This window comes from Anneissia japonica, unplaced genomic scaffold, assembly GCF_011630105.1.
Source record: "Anneissia japonica isolate Jap-2015-1 unplaced genomic scaffold, ASM1163010v1 scaffold284833_len178102_cov189, whole genome shotgun sequence".
NCBI lineage: Eukaryota > Metazoa > Echinodermata > Crinoidea > Comatulida > Comatulidae > Anneissia > Anneissia japonica.
In genome coordinates this window covers 105,302-121,217 of record NW_022696180.1, presented here as the reverse complement: position 1 = coordinate 121,217, position 15,916 = coordinate 105,302, and positions in this window count along the sequence as shown.

Here is a 15,916-nt window from a genome sequence, read left to right as displayed (position 1 = left end):
AATGTTCCATCATGTCCTTATTAAACACTGTATATGTACCTTTGATGATTTATATTACATTTATTCAACAGTGTTAACGGCTAACTTCTTTCAATATCATATAAAATATACGACAGTATTTCTAGCCGTATTTCCAGATTTATCTGGCCGAACGCCCTCTTGAGGCATAGCATTGTGTAATACAATGTTCCCGACGGGTATTTGGACCTGTTCAACCATGAAGCCTTCGTGGTCTAGTGGTTATGACGCCTTGTCAGCGAGAGGTCGCAGGTTCGAATCCCGTCGGAGGGATTTTATTACACCATGATTTTTCATAGGACTTTATTCGTTAAAAAGCTACAGGGTAGCCTACGATGTTCCATCATGTCCTTATTAAACACTGTATATGTACCTTTGGTGATTTATATTATATATATTATTATTATATATTAGTTATAGTAAAAAACGCATAAATCAAAAGTGTAGAGTAGCCGTAACTTTTAATGGTAAAAACACAAACGTTTTCGGGCATCGCCCTTCATCAGGTGATCATCAATCAGTAGATGCCTCAAAACATTATATGAAGAATGTATTTTCTATGCTGGAAAAGTGAAGCATGTATTTTTAGAGGGCTTCTATATTGCTCACTATTTAAAATTAAAGTGCCATACTATCAGTGACTTAGGCACCAATTTCAGATCTACTAATGCTAGAAGATGTCCCTAGGGTATCTGGCCAGTCCTCTATAGCCTTAGTACAGTAGATTTGAAATTGATGCCTAAGATTATAAAGCCTAAATCACCGATAGTATGGCTCGGTAAAATTAAAGTGGTGAGCAACAGGAAGCCCTTAACTATTTTTTTTGTGGTTGTTAAGTGTGAGATTACACTCGGTTTCGCCTACAGTAATTACCGTTATTACATTTAGTTCAAAATAGTTAAGTCTAAGTTTACATTCGATTTCGCCTACATAATTGCTGTTTATTACATTTCATTTTTTTTAAATAGTAGCGTGCTGCGCTTTTGTACGACGGTGACGACAATATTCAAATTCGGCAAACTGGGTTCGGCAAACCGGGTTTCAGCCAACTGGGATTTCATGTCTTCAGTGAACTGGATTCGGCAAACCGGGGTTTTCGGCAAACTGGGTTAAATTCGGCAAGCCGGGTTTCGACAAACTGGATAAACTGGAAACTGGACACCCTGCCCAAGGAACGATCACAATTCCCCCATAATTCACTTCTGTATTCCATTCAAAGGATCTTACTGTTATGTATTAGTTTTTAACGCCAATTCACGAATTCTGCATTCCATGGCCTTAATTCCATCAAAAACGCAAACTCTCTTTCTGGTATCCGAGTTTATTAGCTCCATAAAATTCACTAATTCTGAATTAAAGCTACATTGAGTAACGTTCGGCATAAACCAGGGTTCCTCCCTGCTATCCGAGCTTAATAGCTCATCCCAATGTAAAACCTCATGCAACGAATATTGCTTCCGTGTATTGTGTTCCGCTTCAACAACCAGCTAAAGAAAAATCAAGGAGGCGTTGCATATAGCTGGAGATCCTACCATATCACGTGAAAGTAAATCGCAACGATTTCTCAGATCGTTAAAGAAAAAGGGAACTTTTGACCAAAACACTTACAAAAGCATATATCCTACAGGTTCTAAACCAGCCACGATATATGGACTACCGAAAATGCATAAACATCGAGATGCAGTTAGTGCACCTCCGTTTAGACCGATTGTATCTTCCATAGATACCTACAATTATGGGCTTGCAAATTTACCTGTTGATTTTAGTGTTAGGGATACTTTCACTTTTGTTAATACCATTAGAAATATTAATGTATGTGATAAGTTTATGGTTTCGTTTGATGTTGAAAGTTTATTTACGAACATTCCACTAAATGAATCGATAGGCCTTGCGGTAGATTACATTTTGGAACACCCACATAATACTTTTAACATAACTAAATCTTATCTTAAAAGATTGTTCATGTTGGTAACCTCTCAAACTTATTTTTGTTTAATGGTTCATATTATGATCAAGTGAATGGGGTATCAAAGGGGTCCCTTCTAGCCCCAGTGCTTGCAAACCTATTCATGGGGCACCATGAAAAGATCTGGATTGATCAATATCATGGACCTAATGTGCTATTCTATGAACGGTACGTTGACGATATTTTTTGCCTATTTAATTCAGAAACTGAGGCTAATTCATTTTTTCAATATTTAAACTCACGTCAAACAACATAAAATTCACAATGGAAACTGAAGTGGAAAACAAACTTCCCTTCCTGATGTACTAGTTTCAAAATCTACTAACGGATCCACCCCAACCAATGTATATCGAAAAAGCACTTTCACAGGATTACTCACAAATTTCTTTAGTTTTGGCTCTTTTCCATACAAAATTTCATTGATTCGTACTTTAGTTGACAAAACTTATAAGATCAACAATAATTGGATAGGTTTTCATAGTGACCTCAAGGCTTTAATTGTTATCCTTAGAAAAAAATATGTTTCCAATGTATTTAATTGACAAAATTATTTCTAGATATCTTGTCTTTATTCACTCCGATAACAAACAAACGAACGAAAAATCGAATATCCGTTATTTTAAGTTGCCTTACACTGGTTATTTCACATAAGATAAATGCTTTAACGAAACAGTTTTGTAATGATTTAAATATCAAAGTGGTTTTTTCTTCATTTAAAATTAGAAATATGTTTTCTGTGAAAGATGTTCATCATTACGTTATCATCTTTATTCATGCCTTTCTTTCTTCTTTACAATCGATTCTCTAAAAATGCAATGTCATGATGTCTGTTCAAATAGCTATGGTTCAATTCCCATTTATTTAAAATACAATGCTTCACAGTTGTTCACTTCCTTTAAATAGTAGATTGCATGTTAGCAATCGTTTCACTGAAGGTAGCGAAGGATTTGCCCGCCCCTTGGATATTGTTGATAAGGTCCCACCGCACGACGACAGTGCTATGCTGCGTTCATTAGAACTTTAGTTTATTCTTATTTATTTAATTTTTTTTTTATTTAAAACATCTTTAGGCAGGATAACATATACAGGCTGTCTCTTATACACATCTAGATGTGAAATTCTTCAGACTCATAGGCCTATACCGATGTTCTCTAATGATTCAGGAGATGAAATTTGGGTTTATTACTCAAAAAGTTTCAAAATCTGAGTGTCCTTGTCCCCTAGGGGTGTCCACTTGGTTGGTAAGGATTGACCGTAAAAAAAAAAGATATATTTTCCCTCGTTTCACGGAAAAGTGTTCCCTTAATGGGTGTCAACTGGGTAGGGGTGTCCCCTGAATAGGGTTGTCCCAAAAGAAGGGGTTCTAATGTATATTATTCTGTAGTCGCCACTGAATGATGCAGTTGCAGTCAAATGCATTTTTGGTCGAGCGAACACCGATCGACGCCGAAGGCACTGTGGGCGTACCAATTATAAATTATTATTTCGAGGGAACGAAATATTATTTCGAGGGAACGAAATACTATTTCGAGCGAACGAAATATTATTTCGAGAGAACGAGATACTATTTCGAGGGAACGAAATAATATTTCGTTCCCTCGAAATCATTTCGAGGGAAATATTTTTTCATTCCCTCTAAATATAATTTCGTTCCCCCTAAATATTATTTCGTTCCCCCAAAATATTATTTCGTTCCCTTGAAATAAATTTTCTTTAACCATGTCTCTTTATGGGCTCCGTAGATTTGAGTGTTTTTTAATCTGTTGTAATGGCACCTGTAAATGTTTTGGTAAAAGGATTGTCTATTAATAATGGTATGCGGTTGCTATTGGGTTTTTCGTTGTATGCATAGGAGTTTTGTTCTGGTTACAAGTGTAGCTTTAGCCACGTCAGCTTTGATTAAGGGGAGTAGGTAGTTGTATTTAGCAAATTGAACATGTTGGCATACCTAAGAGCCATGGTCCCAATTGTTGTCCATTTAGTGTGTAGATGGAATTTCCCATTAAATGTAAAGTAGTTGTGCTTAAGGATTTAGTTAATGATGGTGCAAATTATCTATGCTGCGTTCTGTGTTACGTTTAATTAGGAAATTCCTACAAGCAGCTATACCTTCGTTTTGGGAATATTTGTATATAAAGAAGAGACATCCAACGTGACAATCTAGCCTAAGTTTTTAGTTGCTTCAGTCATTGACTTTGCGAAGAAAATGGGTAGAATCCTGTGTGTAGCTGAGAATATTATGCAGGAGAGGGTAAAGAAATGAATCAGTGTATACGGATAGATATTCTGTTAATGTTCCTCTGCTAGAGATGATGGGATTGCCTGGTGATTAATATGTTGAGGGATTTGGCTAGTTCGTAGATAGTAGTTGGAGAATCTAGTAGGGGCGTTATTGGTTCCGTTGCGTTGGCTATTAGTTTAGGCAGTTTGTGTAATTTGGGCACACTGCACGATTTTTGGGAATACAGACCAAAAAAATAAAAAAAAACCCAATTTTACCTAGATTACAAAATTAATGTATAATTCATTATTGTAATTATCATATAAATATTTAGGAAAAAGCATATTGGAATACAGAGCAGATTACACTACAGTAAAAATGTATAACAGTTTTATGGAGTTGTTTTAGTTAGTAAATCCTAGTGAAATTTTTGACGCCAGCTGACCTTTCCAAATTAGGTCATCCTGGACATCGACCTGCAGCGGATCCAGAATTTTACAAACGAAGTGGGGAGGCACTTTTGTATTATTATGTTTCTTATTTCATTACATGTGTGACGAACGGCTTAGGATGGCAAATGGCCTGGTTTTAAATGGCCAGGTTAAAAAAGCCTAGACCCTGTTGTCCAATCCATATATTTAAGCTAACTGTCAAGTTATTAGGGCCTACTTAAAAAAAAAAAAACTTTCTTCTGTTTATGTACGAATGGAAAAAAGAACAATATGACTAGGCCGCATGGTAATCATGGTAATGAGAAGGGAAATGAATAGAACTCTATTTATGGAACAATGTTTGATTATAATAAATAATTTTAATATTGAATAAAATTGCTGGATGATATCAGGTAGAAATAACCAAATTTTAAGATATGATACTGTAAACCTTATAAATAGTTTTAAGCTTTTACTCAATTATGGGTTTACTAAAAGTCTGATACACGAAAGACACGAAGATGATAAAGGTATAGCTAAATAGAGCACTAAGAATCAAAAGTCGATCAAGTTTAATGTGATAGGTTTAGGTGGGACTGCATTGTTGTAATGAGGTTGTTTTTAAGTGGTCCAGAGGTCCTACCCCAAAAAAATGTTTATTTAGATGACAAGCAAAAAATATTTAATAATTAAGACGATGAGGATGATAAGGTGTCAATGATAACAATTCGGGTTATAGTGATGATGATGACGACAATGACAATGACGACGATAATTATGAAGATGAGTTGATGAGATAAGTGATGGAGACACAAATTCAATATAAAGTGAAGTGAGTCCAAGCTGGTATCAATAATCCTTAAAGGGCCCCATTCAGGGTGCAGACAAAAGCCTTGGCAAAACTAAATAAAAGGATACTATATGGAAAGTTATATTAATACAGTGCTGATGCATAAACAAAATCGCATGAAAGTTGCTGCGGACTTTAGCAAAACAGAAAATATCAATTTGTTTGCACCAATTTACTGCAAACGCGCCGCCGTGAAAATCACCCTATCTCTTAACCATTAGCGCCTTTTCAAAAATATTGACTGTTTTCACTTTAAAAAACTCAAAAAAAAGGTTTATAGAAGGTTATAAATATAGCTATCGCAAACAATTTACAAAATATTTTTTATATCGCAGGAGGCGAATACAAGACGAAACAAAGAAGCAAACACCGGATTGGATGGAAATTGTCATTTTATTCAATGACGAAAAACAATTTAATATATAGATAACTCAAAACGTGTAATGGGGCAGCCACTCATTGATGTCGTTATATTAGCTAAACATTTTATAGAATGGTAACACAAAGAATAAATATAAATAATATATATAAATATATAAGATAAATATAAAGAATGACTATATAAGTTCAGACTGTTACATTCGACATACTTATTTTTATTTTATTTATTTAAAACATCTTTAGGCAGGATAACATATACAGGCGAGATCCTACCGCTGTTTTACAATATGGCCCTGCAAACACATAGTAATAACAACAACAAAAAGTAACTAGCACAGCACAATAAAATAAACAATAATAAAAACTTTGTTGGAAAATATCCCCCGCCGGACACCAACCCGGTACTTCTGAGTCAAGGTTTTGGGGCCAGGAATTACGGCTCAAGGTTAAGCTTTACTACAACTTAACTACAATATGGTAAAAACTATCTCCCGCCGGACACCAACCCGGTATTTCCGAGTCAAGGTTTCGGGGCCGGGATTACAAGGTAGGACAAATACTGTACAATTACTTAAATAGATAAAAATGGTAGAAACTATCCCCCGCCGGACACCATCCCGGTATTTCTGAGTCAAAGTTTCGGGGCTGTCACAACTTTTATCTTAACTACAAACCTAACTAAACAATGGTAAAAACTACCCCCCGCCGGACACCATCCTGGTACTTCTTAGTCCCATTTTCGGGGCCGGGATTAAATGTTAAAAGTATAGACCAAGAAAATATAAAAGGAAATGAATAGTGATAATCAGAAAAAGTGTTTCTTATAAGTAATTTTGAATAAATTAAGAGAATGACATTCTTGAATTCTGATTGGGATTTTATTCCAAACTTTTGCTCCAGTGATTTTTAAAGAGCCATTCATTACAGAGAAAGTTGGAATTGGGGGAATAACATTAAGTGAGTGAGCGTATCTCGTAGAATATCCATGTCGGTCAACAACCATTTCTATATCATTACATAGGCGGGAAGGCGCAACACCATTTATGCATTTGTACATTAAACATGCTAGGGCGTAATCTTTACGTTCATCAAAAAGTTTCCAATTATCTTGCTTAATAAGATCAATTCCACGAACATTTATAAAATAAAAAATATTTTAAACTATTCTAGCAGCTCGTTTTTGTAGCCTTAATAAAATGGGTTTTTTTTGTTAGACGTAGTTCCTAACATCGAAATTGCATTGTCCATAAAGGGTTGTATTGTACTTCTATAAAGAATATTTAGAAGCGATTCATTTAGTGTTTCTGCCAGTTTATATAGGATGTTAATTTTGTACCCAATAATTTTATTTAATTTTCGAATATGGTCATTCCAGGTAAGGTTTTCATCAATTTGAAGTCCTAAATAACGGATGTTTTTTACCTCATCAATGGTTTCATTGCCAATATGAATATTCAAAGAGGAAAGAGGGTGAACATTTTTTATTTTTAATTAACATGAGTTTGGTTTTGCTAGAATTTACAAGTAATTTATTAAATTTATACCAATTTGCGACATTATTCATTATCCTGGAGATACATATTGTGGAAGGTCATTAATAAATAATGAAAATAGGATCGGTCCTAACACACTGCCCTATGGGATGCCAATTTCAACATTTGCTTTTTCAGATAATTTGTTATGATATTTGACTACTTGTTTGCGCTGTGAAAGATAACTTTTAAACCATTTGATTTCAGTGTCTTTAATGCCATAATTTTCTAATTTAGTTAGAAGAGTATGATCAATGGAGTCAAAACATATAGATATGTCGTGAAAACAGGCTCCAATCATTTCATGGTCATTCAAAGTTTCCTACCATTCATCTATAATTCGATGAAGGCAAGTGAAGGTGGAGTGGTATTTTCTGAAGGCATATTGATCTACACTGAAATCACACATGAGATCATTTTCGTTAAGATAATTAACTAATTGATTTTGTATTTCTCTTTCAACAATTTTTGAAATATGGCAAACCACGGAGATGCGTCTATAGTTACTCATTGTCTGCTTACATCCACTATCTTTATATATAGGTGCTATATTTGCGAGTTTGCAATCCTCAGGAACAATACCCAGACTAATAGACAAAGTTATTATAGAGGAAAGAGATTTTGCAATATATTGGGATGCCACCCTAAGCAATTTTGAATCAAAATTCAGAATATCCAAATTATTGCTTTCGGACAGACCTGAAAGGGCATTTTTAATATTTTAAAATGTTACCATGTAAAAATTTAATTTGTGGATACATAAAGGATGTTTCTATTCAGGGGTAGTAATACTTTCAAAATATTTAGAAATTTCCTTTCCAATATTTGAGAAAAAATTATTAAAGCTTTCACAATTTAAGTCAGGGTGAACACTATTTCTATTTGAATCCCATCCCACAATTCCTCTCATAATGTTTTAGAGTTATTTTTGTATTTGTTTTCAACATTATCAAAGTAATTTGATTTTGCCTTCCGAATTTTGCTTGTTACTAAGTTACGTAGTTTACGATATTTGTTCAAATGGATATCACTCCCATATTTATCAGAAAGATGCTTTTGATGGTCTCTTTCATACATAAGTTGTATTATATATGGGCTCAACCAAGGAGTGAAACGATCTTTAACACGCGATGTCTTTAAAGGAGCATGTTTATTTCATATAGGCCTATCTAAGAAGGAATCCCTCCATTCATTCCAGCATACATCAATATCACTATAATTATTATTACTATTTGACAGAATATTTGAGTTGCATATGGCATTTATGAATAAATCTGTATTGAAGTGTTTAAAATTTCTAAATGTAATTGTTCTATGTTCCTTAATGTTATTTAGTGCTTTAATGCACGTATAAACATATTCCACCACCTCGATTTTCCTTTCCATTAATAATATTATTTTCCCTATCTCTTCTAATTATACTGTAACCATCTATGTTCACTAACATCAGCACTTAACCAGGTTTCAGAGATACATAATACATCAAGTTTAGTTTTGAAAAGTAGAAAACTTATTTCATCAACCTTATTTATTAGACTTCTAACATTAATATGACCAACTGTAAAACCATCGCTATGTTTTAACTTATTCGCATATTTGTCATAAGCGGAGGTATTATTAGTAAATCCGGGTAGTGTAGGCCTATAATTGCACTCATATTCTTCATTCAATTCGTCATCATTAGTATCATCAAACTCAATATCAATATATTCATATATATCATCTTCATCAGAATAATTATCCATATATTCATCATCTCCATCAACATTATTGTTAACGTACCGTCAATTTAATCATTTGGGTACCGTTAGTATTATTACCAATATCGACATCAATAGCATCATTATCATCATCATCATCACCACAATTAATATTCTCATCCACACAAATTCCATTGCCAACAGTATCATCTTCACTTACATTTTTAATACCATTAAGACAATTTTCATTATTAATGCATATGTTGAAATCAGAAATAACTGTGATGAGATCATCTACACTACTTCCCGGGAATCAGTTGCTTGTGGCCCATCGGCAGTAATTCCTCGTGTGCCCATATGCACCACATCCGAAACATTTTACTGGGGGCCTAAAATAACTTTTGTTGAAGTGCGTATTTCTGTCGCTGTTCCTAGGATGATGGTGATTTGTTTGTTCTCGTTAGGTTCTATGTTCAAGGTAGTCTGTATACCCACGCTTCCGAAAAGTATCACGATATTCTGTGTATGCATCGATTTGAAAGTTGTATAAAAGCAGATTTACGTATGCTTCAGAAAGATGCAGTCCATCCGAAGATAGTAAATTTTTTTCAGGGGTATTGTCTCTATACCTAAAATTTTCGTCATTATTTATAAAAGTTATGTTATTTTCTTCAGCGACTGCGCTAATCATGTTGTTAATAGATTCCAATTTAATTTGGTCATTGCTGTCATCCAATCTCGGTGGTATACTGGAAATCTTAACAATATTTGCTTTTTGCTTTGCAATGCCGATCAGTTCAACAAATTGGTCAGTGATTTCCATAATAGTTTTATCGGATACTACATCGTTTGTTCCACAAATGATATTTAGTTCATCAACCGAATCATTTGTTTGGATAGTTTCCCCTATCTGTGCAACACCAGCCCCACTTATAAATTGAACTTTCATTAGATCATTTGTAGAAGACGCGCTCTTTATCAGAGAATCACCAATCAGTATTTTCGTGTTTAATTGCGTTTCTTCTATTATTTCCTTCTTAGTTGTAAAATACTCATTTTTATCATTTTGCAGTTCTTCAATTTTTTGCGCAAGACTATCAATCCTGGCTTCTAATTTGGCCATTTTCTCTAGCTGAAATTCATTAGTTTTAGATAATGTACTACAACATCAAGGAGTCGAGTTATATCTGAAGGCATCGACCGGCAGATGTAACATGGCCATACACCGAATATCTTTTTATCACTTAGTTTGAGGCATTTTGTATGATACCAGTGGCCACATATGCAACATCTAATCGAGTCTCCTTGAGTTTTTCCCTTTTTGAGCAGCTAACAATACAAATGTTTCCTGGTTTATTGCATTACTTCATATTTTCAGTCATTGTAATCGGATATCAGCTACTACAGTTGTAGCCTTTAGCGAATGATTTTAGGCAAATCGTGAAAACTTAGATCTAACATGCGTCATGTAGCGAATCTAATAAGTATATATAAGGATATAAAGAAAAATATAAAATTTCAAAATAGGTCAGAAAAGTTTGCTTAATTGTTTCTCCGTTGATTGTTGCAGTTCTTGTCGAAAATTCAATCAGGGTATCCAATTCACTAGTAGGCTAAGACAATGGGCTCAGCTTGGTATGTATAACAGGAACAAAAGGTTCAGCTATGCTTGCCTGGGCTAGAACAATAGGTTCAGCTAGGCTTGTCTTAAGGTAGGCAGTGGAAGGGCTCAGTGAGCACAGCAGGGAGCCAATTAAAATGAAATGTTCTGGGCTAGAGTGATCGACAGCTAAAATAGTAGCCACAATGATCACCGGCTTGTAAATCAGTAACTCCACAAAAATTTGGATGAACAAAACCGCAAACAGGTAAACCCACAATAACTTCGAAAAGACAAACAGTAAATACTTTAAATATCAGTAATAACGAAATTTAGTGACGATATGCTAGTACACAAAGTGACTTTAGGCGGAACTTATGAGGAAAAAAAAAAGAAAAAAAAGGAAAGAAATAAAAGGGACACGTAATAAATACATAAATACTTCAATGGCGACTACAATATAAATCGTACATGAGGAGTTGTAAAACGTTAATTTAACAAATTAAGCATCAAATCAATATACCTAAAAACTAATTAATTACTAACAACCTGGGAGCACGCGCACATACCGAATGCGCTGATAAATATTGAGGAAGCAGGGGAGGTTGGCGGGAAAATGCAAAGTGGTGTGCGAGGCTTGGAAGCAAAGCAAAGAGAGGATTCACATGTCTAATGCAAACTATTAAATTACCCCTCAAATATAGCGCTTCTAAAAAAATTGCCAAGTATACGCCCTCCCACGATATAAATTAATTTTTCTCTATTTTCCGACAAATGTGTTTTTTTCACTTCACCCCGTCGCTTTTGGGATAAATTACAAAAAAATATTGGCGATTTTCAGTGGGCTGGCAGAAAACATTTTTTTACCTGGACATTTTAGGCAGTGGCGCTTGGTGGCATTATAAATTCAAAAAATCACCTTCCTGATTCGGCAATAAATCATGAATATGTATTAGTACTTTTGTATTGTTGTCAGAGCGGTTTCTATACAATAAGTGCCGATGACATGCGATGCGATATCGAGTACTTATTATTGATCAGTATATATTATAATGTAGGCGTAGGTTTCACTGACAAGCCGTAATACTATTCCTTATAATGTAGAGCAGCACAGACATAAACTCCCTTTTATTATAATTCTGAAATACATTTTTTTAAATGAATAATGATTAGGCTTGTACGGTACAATTACAACAAAAAAAATAAAAAATAAAATAAAAATAAACACTGTATAATAGGTCTAGGCCTTAGGCCTATTTTTTAGGGATGTGTTGTCACTCAGTCATGCGTACATCTATGTACTAACAACATTAAAGAAATACTTGTAAGTTGTACGTAATGAAATGTATTTACTTTACGTAAATGCACAATTACAGTATTAAAAGCACAGTAATATTTAGATCTAATAATTATCATGACAATGATAATAATTAAATAATGTCAATGGTAACGATAATGATGCCCACCAATAAATATACTTATAAACAATGTTCATATAAGGTATTGGGAATTGTTTTCTATAAGGCATCGCCTTAACTTAAAATAATAAGAACACTGTGTGATAATTTTCACAATTAATTCTAATGTTACCGATGTTACTTACTGAGTTTCATCTTCTTTTACAGTACTATGTGTGTCTGCATGATTTCGGATACATTATCCGTGAAGCGAAATTTAACTCAAAACACAATAATACTAAAGACCACCTGCATTATAATTAGATTAGATTGGATTGGATTTATTCGGTGTAGATACCAACGATAGCCCACGAAAGTCTAGAAGAAGACTAATTTCCAGTGGGGTCCTTCTGGTGGTGATTGGGCAGTACCCCGGGAGACAATCCCCTACTCTTCTTCGAAGAGTGTACTGCGTTCTTTAACGTGTTCATAAGCCATAAATGCACACGGGACCAACGGCTTAAACGTCTCATTCAAAAGACGGTGCTATTGTAACTTGTATTTTAGCCCTTCAGCTGAAATACAAGGAAAGGCAGAGATGGGAATTGAACCGGGGACCTAGATATTTCCACGGTTCAGCGCACACACAGTGGCTACCACCAGATTAGCCGACTAGCTTAATACACACACACCCACACCCACACCCACCCACACACCACACACACCCACAGCCACACCCACACACACACACACACACACGCATTACCAACCTGAGACATTTGAAATGAGTGACTACACCAATTGAGCGTAACCTATAGCCAACAATATCGGCACGGATTCGCTGCCGGCTCGTCGTGTGTGTGTGTGTGTGTGTGTGTGTGTGTGTGTGTGTGGGTGTGTGTGTATGTGTGTGTGTGGGTGTGTGTGTGTGTGTGTGTAAAAATAACAGCGCTCTTTAATTTCACAAACATGTTTCGTCGCAACGACATCATCAGTGTGATCAACAATTTTAACCACGTCTTAGCATATGTATGCTAATTAGATAGTGACATTTAAATATTAAGTGTTAAGGACATGCTCTCTACTTGTTTATTAAGAAATGGATTCCTCCATGTGTAGGGCTTCCTTTATTTTCAGATAGTAGGTTGTGCAAGCTTGATCTATTATTTCAAAACTTTCTTTGTTACTAAGTGTTTTACATTTAATATTCTTTGTTATATGTTTATACACAGGATTTTTATCCCTATTTAAGTGTTCATCAATCTTAGTTGTAAAGTTTTGGGAAGTTTTATATACATATATATATATATATTATCCGATGTAGTTGGTTCCACGTATGTCGCACGAAAATATATAAATATAAGCAAATACGAAAAATGAAACGATTGCATACGTTGACATTATAGAGACATAACATTTATTCAAAACGAATATTTCGGACATGCCTGTGTCCTTCCTCAGCTTTAAACGTATGACTAAAAAATACAAAGCAATTCAAATAAAAACTGAAAGAAATTAAGCAAAATAAATCCTAAGATAATATATATATATATATATACATACATATATACATACATACATACATACACACATATACACATATATACACATATATACAAACATATATATATATATATATATATATATATATATATATAAATCGAGCACTGTACATTGCTAGTATTGCCAACTACATTTATTCATTATATATAAATTTATATATACATTTTTCAGTTTCTCGATTTGATTCTCAATCATTCCGTTTCCCTTCCACTCACTTGATCATGCACTCGTGCTCCAAAAGCTTTGTTTTATTACGCCATCAATACGAATTCCAGTGTTTTGCATGAGTATGGTATGTAAGTAATTCAAACAAAACCAAAATGCTAGACAGCAACTGCAATTATACTACTGTATAGATGAAAATCCACTAGAGCTACCGCCTAAGATACAGTACTTAATATATATAGTATATCGTTACATTCACTCCCCCTTTCTGAACGTCGCCCACGACGTTCGCCCGTTCGCGAGCCTACGCAGGGTCAAATATCCCAAACTTTATTAAGACTTAAACTACACGTCAATAATAAATGCCTAACTTGACAAATAAACGTCAATCTTTAAATATTAACTAACTACAGTATTTGGTACATTTACCAATCATTTCAAACTGTCGACTCTGAGTAACTTGGTAAGATTCTGCATTACATCATGAAGATCATTACATAGTAAATTAGATACTTATATTCTAAAAGGTTAAAAATGACGAATTTGGAAGGAAATTCAACTCCCACGTAGAGTAGTACCAAACGTAGTACCAAACTAAAACTCAACGAAATGTAAAAACCTAAAAAATTAGACAGTACATTTTAGACCAAAAGTGTATATCAACTTATTAATTACATTAATTTTTATCTAGAATTATTACTTGCCACTCTAATAAATGACACGTTTTGAGACTGCACACAACCACCTCTCTCTTTTCTGAACGTCGCCTTCGACGTTAAATATACATCAGATGAGGATATGGAATCTTACCTACATAAATCAAAAACTTATAACAGTGTTTATGAATCAAAATAAAACTTAAAATACAAAACAAAAGTACAAACCTTGAAGTCTAAATTACCTTAAATGTAAATCAATTACATTACATACGCGTATGCTTAATCTTAATACAATAAAATATTCACCACTAAGAGAGGAAACAACACATTCCAAATTAGGAACAGGCAGAAATTACAGAAAAACCACCTCCCTCTCTATGCTGTATTCATGTCTCAGTATTCAAACCGATAACAGCAGCATCCTGGTATTATAAACAACAAAGCAAAATTAATTGAAAAGTAATCATGGGCATCAGTCATCAGATCCCAACCAATCTACCGTGCACGGATAACCATTGTCAAAACAGTTTTTAGCACATTTTGTACATTACACCTTTAGTTAACATATCATCATGTTAAAATAAAGTGGACATACAGACTTAATACCTAATAAGACATTTAACTACAGTACATCCAAACTTAAAATGGATATTCCACAAAATAAAAAATCTGGAATTAATTGGGACTTACCACTTTACAAATACACCTGCACATTATATTATGTCGACCTTAACAGTAAGAGAATAGAAAACATAATTCATCAAAGAATGTTCAAAAAACTTAGTCTATTCAAATCCATCATTAACATTACATTTCTTGCAAGAAACAGTAAACGCGTTAAAAAAAAAACCCGAATATCCTTATCATATCAACTTGTTAACACATCTTCGTACGTCAGGGGGTTGTTTAACATTTCCGTTGCGTAGACGACTGTCCGATGACTTCCAAAGAATCTACCCTCTTTCAAAAGATTTTCTTACTTTCTTCTGCATAAGTGTAATAGGGTGGAATTTTAATGTCATGATCTGCCTTTCATCTATTTCGCACACAGCAGCATCACACTGGTGTCTCTTCTCTGCAACCGATTTTAATTCATTCGCTGTGCTCTTATCAACATAGTCTCCAAATAAATTAGTGTTTACAATGGCCTCAGAATCTACCTCACTATTTGAAATTTCTTTTTCCTCATTATTTGATTGAGCTTTCCTTCTCTTAAATTCATTCAGTTTTTTCCGTCCTGCTTGTATACTCTTCATCCTCTCGTCCTCATTAATAAGCTTATTTTTGTTTAGAAATTTCTTAAGTTTTTTACGGGCATCCAGTAACATTTTCTCCCTTTTCAACATTTTGTAATCAATAATAATCTGTTGTTTTATAAATCCGAATTTAAGATATACAAATCCTGGTCACGGCACCATATGTAGCACCCTATA